This window comes from Pinus tabuliformis, chromosome Q (assembly GCF_031772625.1).
Source record: "Pinus tabuliformis cultivar Carrire ecotype Pingquan chromosome Q, CPIR1, whole genome shotgun sequence".
In the NCBI taxonomy this organism is placed as follows: Eukaryota; Viridiplantae; Streptophyta; class Pinopsida; order Pinales; family Pinaceae; genus Pinus; species Pinus tabuliformis.
This window is the reverse complement of record NC_142296.1, coordinates 654,197,301-654,212,826: the sequence shown is the minus strand read 5'-3', so window position 1 is coordinate 654,212,826 and position 15,526 is coordinate 654,197,301. Positions and strand designations below refer to the sequence as shown.

General features: G+C 37.7%; 1 long non-coding RNA gene across 1 annotated transcript; it reads left to right on the top strand.

Moving 5' to 3' along the window:
- Positions 1-73: 73 nt before the first annotated feature.
- Positions 74-14,663, top strand: LOC149221206 (uncharacterized). The gene is made up of 2 exons (XR_016248818.1): positions 74-329; positions 13,979-14,663. It is a non-coding gene; the product is annotated as an uncharacterized LOC149221206 (long non-coding RNA).
- Positions 14,664-15,526: the final 863 nt, after the last annotated feature.

Sequence of the window (15,526 nt, the reverse complement as noted above, 5' to 3'; positions counted from 1 at the left end):
TTCGGAGGTAGATATAATCTGTTTAAATCTACTCTTTTTCGCCATTAGTGAGTTTTCCTTCATTTGTCCAGGCTAGAGTGGAAAGGAACTTTCCTTTCTGTTATACTCACTGGAGTATAACAGGAGTGCTGAGCATTTCCTTTTTTCCTCCTTTTTACTGTCGGGTCCTTGATAGTCCTACTGGCCTGTAAGTGAACCTGTGAACATCTTCCAGTTTTGAGTTTCCCTGCGGCATCGTTGGCAGCTCTGGTTCGTTCTAGTAATATGACTGGTGTATACGATGGTTCAGAGTTTCTCCACATAATGAAGGCCTTGCGTGGACCACAGAGGTACGTTTCTTGGTTTCCATATTTTGTTTCCAGTTTTTGTGGGGCCTAATATATCCCTGTTTCTTATATTCCCTGTGAAAAAAGCTCAAACCTTTCTTTCTGTTCTGTTTTCATGCAATCTTCTATGATAAAAGAGAATGTATTTTGCTAGACTAGAAATTCTCTTTCAGGGTTCTATTCTGATTATCAAGGAGGTCTTTTCTTCGTATTTTTCGTGTACAATCTTTACAAACTATTTCATTATTTCCCGTCCCTGCACAGATTTTCGCTGCAGAATAGGGAAATGTTGGTGTATTTGTTACAGTTGTTTTTGTTGTTTTCCGGATATTTCTTAATACAATTTATTATGGTCTTTTTTTCGTTTAAAAAGTAATTTCTCCTAAAATTCATTGATTATTGGCTACATGAGAGCATGGGTAGTCCTCTGCGTAAGGGTTTTCTGCCTTGGCTCTATAGGTAGTTGCTTAGTCTGGTTTTTCCGGTGTCGGTATCCTGTATTCCGATTCCATTCTCTGTAAGTTTAGGCGGAAAGTTTGGGTTGGTGTTTGGCTGGTACGGGTGACACGATTTGGGATTATTTCTTAGCCGTCATCTTCGTCATAATTTTGAATTCTTCTTTCCCTCTTATTAATATTAGCTTTATTTATATATGGCACATGTAAAGTCTGTCTGCCTGTATGTACTTCTCTGAAGGATTTCTAATTTTTAACTATATCCTCCCTTAAGTGAATCAGATCCAGATTTAGCTTCTGCGAATTCCCTATCTTTCCGTATTTCATATTATCTTAGCCTTTTTTGGTTCTGTACAGTTTAATTTATATCCTCCTTGCTTTCTGTGCCATATGCATCACCCTCTTTACCCCTCCGTTGAGCTATCTTTGTGTAAAATCTATTGTCCATTTCTGCGATACACATGGAGATCCTCTCTGACGTGTCCGCTTCGTCAGCCTTAGTACGAGCCGCTATCGAAGCTGAAAATGCTTTTGCTAGCGGTACTTTACGAAAGGATTGGCATTCTGAGTTGGCAAATACTATTATTCCTCCTATCTCCATGAAGGAACGTGATATAGAAGGTGGCGGGGATGAGTTCCCACGACGTAGAAGGAAACAACAGCCTATGAAGACTATTTTGCCACCCTCTGCATGCAAACTCGATAGTGCCTTTCTTGCTGATAGAATTACAAGTTTACAGAAAAGAGCTCTGGTTGGACAGTGGCATTTCCTAGATATGGGCGAGTCACAAATGCGGTCTTGGCTAGGGAAACGCTGGAACCATTTGCTTGGATATATTCCAAAAATTGTGAGACTAATGAGACACTGGTATAGTTTCCATTTCCTGGACGAGAAAGATCTAAAGAAAATCCTATCTATTTCTTGGGTACACGAGAAGAGCTTTTTGGCCCTCCACAAATGGTACATAAGCTATAACCCTCTTAAAAATACTCCTTCCAACAATCTCATATGGGTAAAACTCCCTAGCCTTCCTATAGAACTATGGACCCGTGAGTCTCTATCTGATATAAGAAATGCAATTGGGAAGTTTGTATACGTTGACCCGAAATGCTTGGGTGCTAAGGATAAAAGAGTTGTGTGGATTCTAATAGAAAAGGAATTTCGAGGTGGATTTCCAGACCATATTGAGCTTATGTGGGGAGATTTAAATTTGAGACAAAGGCTGGATTTCTGGGGTGTCCCATTTCGTTGTTCCACATGCCATAGAATAGGTCACCTGAAAGAAAATTGTAATCGTCATCGTTGGGACAAAAATTTTAAGAAGAATAACCAATTTATGCATAATTCTCCAGTACCAAAGCAAAAGGATTCGACAGGTGGCTGGAATTCTATTAATAGCAGGTCGCCTTCTCGAGGTACGTCCAAATCATTATCTACCTTTCTATCTCCACACTCCAAGGCCTGCCACTTCCCCAAGAAGGACTATCGATCTGTATCCTTATCTCCTAGAAAGTTCTCCTCACAGGGTTTTGTTTCTGATCTACCGATTATATCTCCCCCTCTGGAACCTCTTCCATGTAGCGAAGTTCCTCCTCCTCCACAATTTCCTCATCCTAAACCTATTTCGAATCCTATATCACATATTACTTATGTCCCTTCAGCATCCCCTTCTCCGAACATTTCTTCCTCTCTTAAAAAAGGAAAAGGAAAAGAAATTGTTTCTGATTTGTCTCCACTCTCTGATTCGGGGAAGATATCTGGACCTAATTGGAAGCCTGGGTCGCAAAATAAGAACATTCCATGTCCCTTTATTACTCCTCCAAACTCTCTAATTTCCTCTCCTACGAAATCGGTAGGAAGTGATTTGGACATGCTTTTAAAGAAATCATCCCTTGCTCTATCCCCTCTCACTATTCATAAACCAGGATCTGCTTCATCTCCTCACATCAGTGCAAATTCTGCTCGAAATATTACAGTAAGGACAAAGCATAATAGAGGCACTAGACATTTCCGAGGAAGATCTGTTGTTTCTTCTAGGAATTTGGACCATTCCCTGATTGATATTCCAATTATTGAACTATCTGATAATGGGCCCCTTGGAGCAGGATTGGCCACTGACAGTCAACTATGACTAGCATCATCTCAATGAATATTAGGGGTCTGGGGGCGGACCAAAAATTCCTTTCCCTAAAGAAGATCTTTACCAACAACAATCCTAATATTATCTTAATTCAAGAAACAATGCATTTTGTTGAGGCTTCAATTATATACTTTCGTCGTATGTTTTCTCAATGGCACATTGTCGCTACTGATGCTAATGGACTTTTTGGGGGACTTGTTATCCTTTGGAATCCATTATGGATTGCGGCTAAAGCTTTTAAATGTTTTGCTGGAATTCTCCTACTTGCAAATATTCGGGGTTTTTCTGATTCTATCCATATCTTAAACATTTATGGCCCTTATAAGGATCGTCGCCTCTTCTAGAACAGGGTTTTATCTTCGGAGCTTTTGGAGTTAAATCTATTTCTCATGGGAGGGGACTTAAATTGTACGCTATGTGGGGATGAGGTTTGGGGCAGGGGAAGAAAGATGGATCCATTAGCGGGTAGTATTAAGGAAGCCTTACTTCATCATAATTTGACAGACATTTTTCCCCAATGTGCGGGTCCTACATGGAATAATGGCAGAATTGGTTCCTCTTATCTGGCTAAAAGCCTGGACAGATTTTTGATCTCAGATAACCTCCTGGTTCGATTGGGCAGGCCTATTTCCTATGTCATTAATTGCTTCATATCTGACCATAGACCTATTACTTTATCTTGGGGTAATAGGAATTACAAGAAAGGTCTTCCTTATAAATTTAATAGAGTCTGGTTGGAGGACAAGGAGTTCAACGATCTTGTAAAAAAAAATTGGCATTCTAGCAGCACAAATTAGATTATTTCTCCTTCCCAAAAACTCTTGGATACTCTGCGGGAACTAAAGGTCAAGGTTATTGCCTGGCAGAGAAACAAGCGAAAAGCTAACAGTGCTGCTCTGATAGAGATACAAGACAGTGTGGATGAAATAGCTGGGGAATTCAAAGGAAGTAATATATCTTTTTTGGTTCACAATAAAATACATGATCTGGAAAAGAAAAGGCACAAATTACTTGCAATAGAAGAATCTACATGGAGGTTAAAAAGCAGGGCATTGTGGCTAAAAGAAGGAGATCAAAACACTAAGTTTTTCCATAGATTTGCAAATCATAGGAGAGATATAAATTCAATCTGGGAAATTCAAACTGATAGTGGGGACAAACTTTCCTCACAAGAGGAAATTTCAATGGAAGCTCTTTCATATTTTAAAAATTTCTACAAAAGAAAAGATAATATTAACTATGAGGACATCTTATGGGGAATTGCTCCTTTTCCTTCCATGTTTAATGAGGAACAAAATGATTCCCTTTTCCAACCAGTTATTGAAGATGAACTATTGGAGGTAATGAAATCTTTCAAAAAATATAAAATTCTCGGCCCTGATGGCTGGACTATTGAATTTTATCTCCATTTCTTCGATCTTCTCAAGAAAGACAACCTGGGGATGGTGGAGGAGTCGCAAATGAGAGGATTTTTTCATCCTCATTATACGTCAACATATATCACCCTTATCCCCAAAAAGAAGAAAGCTAATTCTTTTTCAGACTTCAGACCGATCTCTCTCTGCAATGCTATCTATAAAATTTCCTCTAAGATTATTTCCAATAGAATCCGAAATATTTTGTCAAATCATATTTCCTTAGAACAACATGGTTTTCTAAACGATAGAAATATAATTGAGGCTGTGGCGGCGAATACACAAGAATGTTTACATTCCCTCCATCTCAAAAAGATTGGTGTGGCCATTCTTCAATTGGATTTGAGGAAAGCATATGATAGCTTAGACTGGGGATTCCTTAGATGCATTCTTTGTAAGATTGGCCTAAAGTATGAATGTATCGAATGGATTATGGCATCTGTTGAGAAAGTGAATTTTGCTATCCTCATTAATGGTCTCCCTACAAATTATTTTGCTGCTGCCAGAGGCCTTCGTCAGGGCTGCTCTCTGTCTCCTCTCCTGTTTATTCTGGTCATGGATTCCCTCAGTCTTCACATTAATGGGGCGGTAAAAGAAACAAAATTAAACCTATCAGAATATGTCGTGGGTCTCATATTTCCCACAGTCTTTTTGTCGACAATATCATGATTTTTGGTATGATTTGTAAGCTATCTTGGCGTTGCATTCATGAAATTCTAAAGAAATTTCAAAATGCTTCTGAATTCTACATAAATGAAGGAAAATCTTCTTTTTTCTCTGATGATGATGACAAGGAATCTTCGAATTATCTATCGGCTCTCTTTAATATTGGTACAAAGTCCTTGAAGGAGGGCTTTAAATATTTGGGTTTTCACCTCAGACCTGCAGGTTACAAAAGTTCTGATTGGTTGTGGTTAACAGACAGGGTTTACAAGAGAATTGAAGGATGGGAGTTTAAATGCCTATCCATTGCGGGCAGGGAAGTGTTGGCACAATCAGTTCTGGCACAGATCACTGTTTATTGGACCCACTTATTCTATTTTCCCTCCAACATCATTGCTAATCTGAACAGGCTCATGGCAAATTTCAATTGGAGAGGTGGAAAACATAAAAGTAAATACCATCTGACCAATCTCTCAAAAATCTCCCTCGCAAATATCTTGGGCGGATGGGGTATTATGAATATAAGGAATTTTGGTAAAGCCCTTTTATGTAAATCATTTTGGAGGAGTATTAATGGGAACAGTTTTTGGAGTGATACCATCAGAAGAAAGTACATGGAGAACGAAGATCTCACTTTCTGGTATCATGTTGGTACTATTGAGAAATTTCAGGGATCTGCCATCTGGAATAGCTTTCGCAGAATTCAATCCTTCTTTCTTGAGAATTTATATTGGCATATCCAAAATGGGACAGATGTGCTCATTGGCTATGATCATATTATTGGGCTGGGAGAGGATTTTAGCTTCCCTCGATCTATCATCTCTGCTTTGCACAGATCGGGAACCTTTTATTGGAATCAACTTATTGAAGACTGGCAAGGGGTTTTTCCTATATGGAAAAATTTGCAGTCCTTGGGCCTAAGTCAAGCCTATGCTCCGTAGTGGAACAGTATTATGATATCAATTAGGGGCTCTGGTATTTGCAATTCTGACGGTAAGGATCAACTGACATGGAGAGGTGTTAAGAGACATGATGAATTAAATCTCAAAGAGATCTATCTGGTTTTGGTTAAGTCGATTCCAACTCCTTTTCAATATACCTTTCCTGCCTCTTTATGGAAAACTGGGGTGCCTAACAAAATTATTCACTTTTCCTGGCTCGTTTTCCATAATAAGATTCTAGCTTGGGAGAATCTCCAAAAAAGGCATTGGCATGGTCCTGGTATTTGCCTGCTTTGTAAAAATGGGGAGGAGAATAGTAATCATATTTTTCTTACATGTAGCTATACCTATCAGTTATGGAAGGATCTAGCAGCATATTTTGGTTTTCATCTTATAGATCACACAGATGTCAAGGAGGCCATTAGTTGGTGGGGATCGCAGAAAGTTGCACATAGATCCATTCCTCTTTTGCTTTTCTGGTCAGTCTAGAAGAAAAGGAATAATGCCATATTCCGTGAGGGGAAAGGTACATATCTACCTCTGTTTGAACAGATTACCTCGACGTACCTCTCCATTCCAAAAAAAGATTCTGCAGAAAAAACACACAGCGCTAGCATCTTTTCTTTGCAGTCGATGGAGTATCCAAGGGCTTTTTTTGATGGTGTTGCACAAAGGGGAATGTGTGCTTGTGGAGTTTTCATATCGATGGTGGAAGACCTTCACTATTCTATTTATTGGTATGGTGGAAGTGGATCTAACAATAAGGGGGAGGCTGTGGCATTAGTGGGTCTCTTACAGTTTTCCTCCTTCCTGAATATTCAACGGCTGCATATTTATGGAGATTCAAAAAACACTATAGGTTTGGCCATAAGGAAGCTAATTAACAGGAATCCTTCTCTCTCTGGATGGATTAATATGATTAAAATGTTATGGTCAAGTCTTCAGTCTTTTTCCATCTCTCACGTGGACAGGTCTCTGAATTCTGTGGCAGACTCCCTATCAAAGAAGGGACTTTCAATTGATCCTAGTATATGGAAACTGGAGGTGCAAATTCAAGACTCTATATATTTGATAGAGGACTTCTACATTCCTGGTATCTAGTAATCTCTCTGATTTTTGTTTCTCCTATATTCTATCCTTTGATGCTCACATTTAGAGGTATGTTGTCTTTCCCTTGTCTCCTCTAGTATGAACAATAAGGTACATTTTGATCTTTTGCTATGAATGCTCTCTATCTGTATATCTTTTGATCTGGATCAAGTTCCTGGAAAATGAAGCTGCCCTGCCTATTCGAGGATCATGATGGATTGGATCGTATTATATTTTCAGCCTTTTCTACAGCATTTTTGATCGTATATTGCTCTATAAGGCAGTGTCATATGTATACAGTGCACATATTAATATAAATCTTGTTTTTTTCGTACTGAAAAAAAAATGTATTGACGAATCAAATAAATCAATACTCAATACTCTGTTGAGTAACGTTGTATGTATTCTCAATTCGTTTTGTGAAATAAAATAAAAATAAAAAACCAAAATCGAAATAAATATATATATATTAAATATTAAATATGAGTAAATAATATTTATGTTATATATAAGATTTATATTATAATAATAATATAATATAAATAATATTTGTAGTATAATAACAATTTTAATGTTAGGTTATGTATGTTTTATTAGTTTTTTATTTTAATATAAAAAACGTGTAATTGTGTAATTATATTAATAAGTGTGTTTATTTTGGATTAAAAATTTAATAATTGTTATTTAATTATTAATAATTATTAAGTAAATGGTATGGATTTAATTTTAATATAATATTATAAAATATTTGTAACAATAGTTACAAATCAAAAGTTGAGATTTATGTTAAAATAGTTATATCATTTTTCCTTTTTAGTTAAATTGATTAATTTATAAAAATAAAAATAAAATATGAATAAGGTATGGCTTTTTAAGCTATGTGGTATTAGTAAACCATGGTTTGGTCTGTGGTATCATAACAAAGCTTATTTATAGGTTAAAAATCTCCATAGTAAAGCAGGTTGAATCTCCATAATTAAGAATCTTGTTAGATGGATATGTGTTTTGATTATTAGCATTTATTAGTCATTTAATTTATATGGTTGTAATAACAAATACTCTATCCTACTCTAAATTTGAACTTGTAACTTTTTACAAGTTATCCACCATTAAATTATATTTTAAAATAAGATATATTATTGTAAATCCATTTTAAAGCAGAACTCAAGGCTGGTGCCTTAGATAAGATAGGGTTGGAGCCCTAGAGGATCGGAGTCCTCAAAAAACCAAATCGGAGTATGTACCAGAGAAGGGTTGGTGCCCTAGGCATTGGAGCCTCTAAACGTAAGGTCGGTGCCTTCAGAAGATAAGGTTGGTGCCCTAGAGGTCGGAGCCTCACAAAAGTCCAAGTTGGTGCTTGGCAACAAGTTGGAGCCTGGGAGATTGAAGATCGGTGTCTTCATCTAGGGTTGGAGCCCTATATACATTATACTTGATTTATTGTGAAAAATAAATTAATAAAAGAATTTATTCTTATTGTTAATTTTGTGTTCTAAATATAAATGATCTAAATGGTAAAAGTAGCAATTCAAAAGAAATATTGATTCACCCCCCTCTCAGTATTTCCAACAATTGGTATCAGAGCCAGTGCCTTCACTCAAAGCCTAACAGCTTGAAGGTTGATCATTAGAACACAAATGGTTAAACCAAGGAATAAAGGTTCCAATCCTCCTAAAGATGTGTCTCCCTCAACCACCGAAATTGAAGTCAATCAATTTGTGAAGGCTCCATTGTTCAATGGAAACTTTGATATATGGGAGGCAATAATGAGGAATTTCTTAAAGACTCAAGGCATTGAAGTCTGGAAATCAGTGATTGTTGATAGCATGATGGATAGAGAATCCAAGGAACATAATACAAGAGAAATGAAAGAAATCTTGAATGGGCTACCTGATTCTATGAAGGCCAATTTTGAAAAATGTTCATCAGCAAAAGGCATATGGGATAAACTTCATGATCTTCACTCAAAAGGAGCATTGACAATGATCTTTAGTCAAGAAAACGATGGAAAACGAGAAGGAAATCCAGAGCCCATCAAGGAAGCTGAAGATGAGAGTGATAACATCAAGGCTAAAGAAGACTTAGAAGATGAAGAGAATGAAGAAGATTTTGAAGAAGATCTCCTCACTAAACATATGGTTGCCATAGAAGAGATTAACAATTTAAAAAATGAAAATAAGGAACTTAAGAAGAAAGCGCAAGTTGGTGACCAAGACAAGACAAGGAAGGAAGTTGACCATGTCAAGCTTCAAGTACAAGAAAGAGATGAGGAGCTCGCCAAGATTAATGAAGAATTTAATAAAAACAAGAGAAATCATCATGAAAAAATCATATCCATGACAAATCAATTAGATAAGGAAAAGAAACGGGAAGATACCTTGTCAAGCCACCTCGAAAAAAGGCACAAGAGCATGAACAAACTTGAAGTAGAGACTTGTCAATACAAGGAAGAGGTCTCCTCCCTTAGATCACAACTGAAGAAGCAAGAAAATAAGCACAGGGAGCTAAGAAGGCAATAGAAGCATTGGCATTCTTAGAAGGACAAGTTGATAAAATAGAAAAGGAGAAAAACACCATGACATGCTAACTAGAAGAGAAGGATGATGACATCATCAAGTTAAGAGCAGAAATCATCTCACTTAAGGCCCAATCATGCGAAGCAACCAATATGAAGGAAGAAATGGAGATCATACTCTCAAAGAAGGATGAAGAATGCAAGAAAATGAAGGAAGAAATTGTCTTTCTTAAAAAGGAAGTTGATTTGTTGACTAAGAACTTGATGAGTTCTCAAACCCTAGATGACATCCTAAGTCATAAAAGGTCTCCCCCTGATAAATTAGGCCTTGGCTATGCAAGTGAATCCTCAAGCAAGAAGAAAAATGATTCAAACAACAAGGATGTGAGGAAGCCAGGAAGAAATGTTGATGCTCCCAGCAAAGGCAAGAGTCAAGTTGACATTGGAAGAAATCCTACTCCAAGAAGAAATGCAGATGGTATCAAGGATGCAAGAAGCAATGGTTATCATCAAAGGATCCCAAGGAAAAAAGACTTCAAAAGTACATCAAGGAAACCTTCTTCTCCCAGGTACCAAATATTACTTGGTTATTGCTATTCCTGTACAAACTTTTGGCACATGGCAAAAGATTGTAGGGCATATCACAAAGACATATTTAATGGTCCCTGACAATCTTCGAGAAGCAATTTTACAAGAAGACATGAATTCTTATTCATGAACAACATAGAGTGCTTCAAGTGTCATAACATTGGACATATGGCACGTAATTGTAACTTGACTTGGGCCCTACACAAGCTAGAACCATGCCAGAGAAGAAAGTTACACAAGTATGGAGAAGGAAGCAAATTGAATCCAAAAGTCTCTTGAACACTCCAGCCAACAACACATGTTGTTGACCTGATGAAGTTATCCTTGATATTCCAAGTATTTGATGGGGAGACTCTGCCAAAAGGAATACCATGCATACAGTTAGGGGGAGCTTATGATGATTAAACATTCTTGCAAAAACCATCCATGAATGGGCCTTATGAAATCCTTGATGAGCTATATTGACAATCATTCTTTGATAGATCATTTCTCAGGAACACTCCATTGAAGAACATGATCTCTTATCTATCCAATGGACTGTTGTTGAAGATGTCTTCCACTTGATCACTAAGCAGGTAATCTTTTCTGAGCTAGAGGAGGTTTTGCAGACAAGGGGAGTTGGTTCATCACATGAAGGTATGTAAGCACATCTATCATGAACCACATTGCTAGAAAGAAGAGCACCGTGACAGGGGGAGTAACATACCTATGAAGAACTAATATTCATGAAGAAAAGAAGCAGCTTGACAAGGGGAGTATTTGGGAATCTCATTTTCCATTGATGTCAAAGGGGGAGAGAATATTGGAAGGGCAAGAATATTTCCATAAATGACAAAGGGGGAGATTTTTAATATAGGTTGTCATTGATGTCAATTTGTCATTGGAAAATATTATTGACATTGGATAAAGGATGACTATAACTCATCTTTGATAAATATGTCAATACACCTTGATGATCTAGAATCTCTTGATGACTTATGTGACATACACATGATGACATGTCCTACCTTAGATGATCTTGATGATAAACACATGATGACATGACAAACCTCTGATAATGTGAAGCCATAATCCTTTATGACCTTACCTCTGGCGATCCTAATAATGGAAGACTACATGATGTAGCATATGTTTGATGACATATCATTTATGATATGGTGACCCTATGATGAAGAAGGAAATGACATGTTGAAGAAGGGAAAATGAACCTACCTCCAATTTTGCACCAATAAATGACCAGTCACATTAAAAAATATTTTTTACTACCTTAGAAGTAGAATTTCTCTATGAGACCTTCGCCATCGTTTAGAGCATATTTTTAGCTTTCCAATGAGTTATTACTTGGCCCAAAACTCCAAGTAGTTTGAAAGTTATTGATTTTACAAGTTAAAGTTATTTTTATGCCTAGTAAGATGACCTAAACAAGCCTACACAAGTCGGCCTCCAAACAAGTACGTGTCCTTTCATTTTTTTGTGCAAAAACCACTATTTATAGTGGTTTCAAAATTCATTTCATCATCCATCACTTTGGTCAAGCACAGAGACAGATTTCGGACTTGAAGTGAGAAGAATAAAGAAGGGCGTGGAGCTGCAAATATATCTTTCTCTGGTTTGGGTTCTAAACAAGGATTATTTATCATTTATTGGAAATTGGTACAGATCTCAGGATTAATTACAGACTTTTCTTTTTGTTGGAGGAACCTTAGGACATCCCTTATTAAGCTACAGACTTCATTGGAGAGACCTCAGCTCAGTCTTTATTGTAGACCGAATTACAAACCTACAATTTCAGGCTAGTACAGACCTGCAACTCAACCTATTATAGGTTTGTAACTTTGACCTTTCTCAGATGCTCGAACTTGTTCCTTTATTACAGAACTCGGCCTGCTCAGACCTCATTTCAGGCTTGTTACAGTGTACAGAGCTCATCCTGCTCAGACCTCATTTTAGCCTTGTTACAGTGTACAGAGCTCGGCCTTACAAGGAATAGAACATGAACTGTGTGGTTAATCATTGCAGACCTCATATTGTGGATTGTCACATAATTTGAGGCTTAGTGAAGCTTATTGTAGACACATTGTTGAGAATCCCTAGATGTCCTTGGAGTTAATCTTGGAGACCATGATGCATTAGTCATCGTGAACTGACCTTGGAGAAAGTGGTTGGGTAATATGAAGGACAGCAGAGACACCTTCATGTGAAAGGATCAAGGTTGTCATTGATGATGTAACGTGAAGATTACAGTGAAGCTGAAGATTGACAGGGCTCGATGAAGAAGACTTTGGGAGCTGTGAAGTTCAACCAAACATACCTTGACAAAGTGAAGCTATAGGGTTGGAGCCCTTGGGTTGGTGTCTCAAAATTGACAAGGTTGGTGCCTTGGAAAGTCCAAGTTGGTGCTTGGAAAATATAAGATTGGTGCCCTTAGAGTTGGTGCTCCTAAACTCAAGGTTGGTGCCTTGGATAAGATAGGGTTGGAGCCCTAGATGATCGAAGTCCTCAAGAAACCAGATCAGAGTCTATACTAGAGAAGGGTTGGTGCCTTAGGGGTTGGAGCCTCTAAACGCAAGGTCGGTACCTTGAGAAGATAGGGTCATTTCCCTAGATGTTGGAGCCTCACAAAAGTCCAAGTTGGTGCTTGGCAACAGGTTAGAGCCTGGGAGATTGAAGATCGGTGTCTTCATCTAAGGTTGGAGCCCTATATACATTGTACTTGATTTATTGTGAAAAAGAAATTAATAAAAGCATTTATTCTTATTGTTCATTTTGTGTTCTAAATATAAATGTTCTAACTGGTAAAAGTAACAATTGAAAATAAATATTGATTCACCCCCCTCTCAGTATTTCCAACACGGTGTTGTGCGCATGTTAGATATGCAGTGTTGTGTACATATGGTGTTATGTACATGTTGTATATGCAATGTTATGTACATGTGGTGTTGTATGCATGTTGTACATGTGGTGCTATGTACATATGGTGTTATGTGCATAATTGTATATGTGGTGTTGTGTGCATGTGGTGTCATGTACATGTGATGTTGTGTACACGTTATGCAAGTGGTGTTATGTACAGATGCTACTGTGTACATGTTGTACATGTGGTATTGGCATACATGTTGTATTATGTGCATGTCGTACATGTTATGTTGCGGACATGCGGTACTATGTATGTGCATTGTGTAGTTGTGGTATCATGACATGTGTATTCGTTTTGTTATACTCTGTGTATGTATATATATTGTGTTGTACACCAGATGTGGGCATATGTATTGTTTTGTGTTGTACACCGGGTGTAGGTGTATGTATTATGTTGTGTCGTACACCAGATGCAGGGCTATGTGTCATCATGTACGTTGGGTGTAGGTGTATGTGTTCTATGTCAGGTGTAGATGCATGTAATGTATGGTGTGTGGTTATATGTTTGTGGTGTACACTATGTGTATCTGTACATGGTTGAAGAGAAGGCACTGGGTGTTTGTCAAGTATGGAAATCGATCCAGTGTGCAGACGAAAAGGATCGATTAAAGGACAAGTATCAATACTCCATTTCAGTTTTATTATGCATGTGATCTATGATTCTGACTTATGATGGCTACATGTGATTTATGATTACGTTTATGATGATTTCATGTGGTTCGTTATTTTAATTTATGATGGTTGCATTTTGAGCTAACCATATGTGATATGTTTATTCATGATGATTTTATCAAAAAGCTAGTTTGACTTGTTGTGACAGGAAGTAAACAGAGTTGCAAGTGTACCTTATTGACGAACTACCAATGAGGTATGATTTGAATCCACTTCAATTTGTTTTGAATCTAATGGAAATTATGTGCTTGGTACAGGAAAGCATGCAATGCCCGGTTGGAATCGTTGAAATTGACTGCAAGAATTAGCAGCATCAGTGAAAGGAATTGGAATAGGCAGCACTATGTTGGTAAAGCATTCAGGAGCAGGGTCATTGTGGAACACTAGTACCCAATAATGTCCATTGATTGTCATGAGCATGCTATGAATAGTATGATGGTTTTGAGGCAAGGATATGCCTTGGTTTTTGGACCTTTTGATGCGAGGAAACCTTGCAAAGGGATGGACTGCCTAGGATGGGGGTGCCAGTGGAACTTGGAAGGTGTGTGACTGCACAGAAGGGGGTGATCAAATTGCCCGAGGGACTATGTAGCAGAGAAGGGAAGGTCGAGGATGGATTTGTTTTGGTCATTAGCATTTCCAGATGGAATCAGATGCACATTGGGGGTGTGCCTTGGAACAATGAGCCGGTAATTGTTCACTTAGAGGACAAGTGGCACAAGATTGTAGCGTTGAACAGTGGACGCATCTTTGACTTTGGCAATGGATTTTTGACTTCTTGGGAAGGAGGTGAATCCTGATATTACTTTGAGGGTGGAGGTGTGAACCTATGGATTCCCTTGTTGTAGATGCAGGCATCATAACCCTTTATTTGTTCGTTGAGAAAATGTGCATATGTGTATATTTGTATATTATTGCAAATATTGTATCGAACTAGATTTATAAAGCTCCATAGACAGTATGATTATTTGTTGGTTGAAAAAAATGTGTATAAGAATATATGTGGTTGTAATTATAAATACTATAATGAGTTGTATTATAAATCTCCATTAAACAGTATGGTTGTCATGTTTTCAGTAAGGTGTCATTGTAAATACTGCAACGAGTTGTGCTATAAAGCTCTAGTAAACAGTATGGTTGTCATGTTTTCAGCAGGGTGTCATTGTAAATACTGCAACGAGTTGTCTAATAAAGCTCCATGGGCAGTATGTTTTGGTTTTTAGTAGTCTTGTTGGTTATAGGTGTCATTGAACACCGAGGATGGTTTTCCCCCAAGGGGGGTAGTTCTGTAACAACCTTGGTTAAAAATACATGTAAAAAATATAATACCAAGGTCATGGGACACATATTCCAAGCTGAATGGTGGGAAGAAAACATCCTAGTGGGGTGTCACTTCGGTTTATTAATGGCTAAGGAAAATGGAAAAAGCAATGGAAAAGGCTTTGGAAAGGCATGAGGCATTAAATGGTATTTTACTTATTAAAATAATGGAAATTAGGAGAAAACGAAGGTGAAAGGTCGCAGGTTTCATGTGAGGAGGAAATTGAACAAAAATAATAGAAAATGAAGAAAATAGAGGCCTCATTGATAAAAAGGCTTATGAGGATCAGTTGGTAGCTTTTTGATAGGTTTTTGCGGAGCTCTCTTTTATTCTCTCTCTCTCGCTTACTCTTGGAAACTTAGAGTTCCTTGGAGTACTCTTAGAGGAGTGTGGCATACTTGGGATTTGGAGCAAGAAGGCAAAGGAAAGAAGGAAGCGCAAGAGGACAACAGGATCAACAGCTACAGTTCGATTTATTTGCAGG